The sequence below is a fragment of the Leuciscus leuciscus genome (assembly GCF_965113295.1).
Source record: "Leuciscus leuciscus genome assembly, chromosome: 3".
NCBI lineage: Eukaryota > Metazoa > Chordata > Actinopteri > Cypriniformes > Leuciscidae > Leuciscus > Leuciscus leuciscus.
This window is the reverse complement of record NC_138727.1, coordinates 7,501,861-7,502,189: the sequence shown is the minus strand read 5'-3', so window position 1 is coordinate 7,502,189 and position 329 is coordinate 7,501,861.

Here is a 329-nt window from a genome sequence, read left to right as displayed (position 1 = left end):
CTGAAACGTCTTAAGCAATACATTGTAGTATCTGCCAGTCTCTCACAGTCTTGGGGGTTAAAATCAACTTGCATCAACTGTTGCTTCAGCTGATCCTCATAGCACTTGCATGGTGATCCTCGATTTCGCTTGCCCTGGCAACCCTTATGAAAAGAAAATATATTTCCCTATATATGAATGATCAATATATTAAATGGTTTAAAAATATACAGAATAATATATTACTATATATTGAATAATACATAAGGAATTGCCGCTTTTCATATATTGAAAAATATGTGACACTATATTTACTAATAATGTATGCAATTTTATATTCAGTAATACAC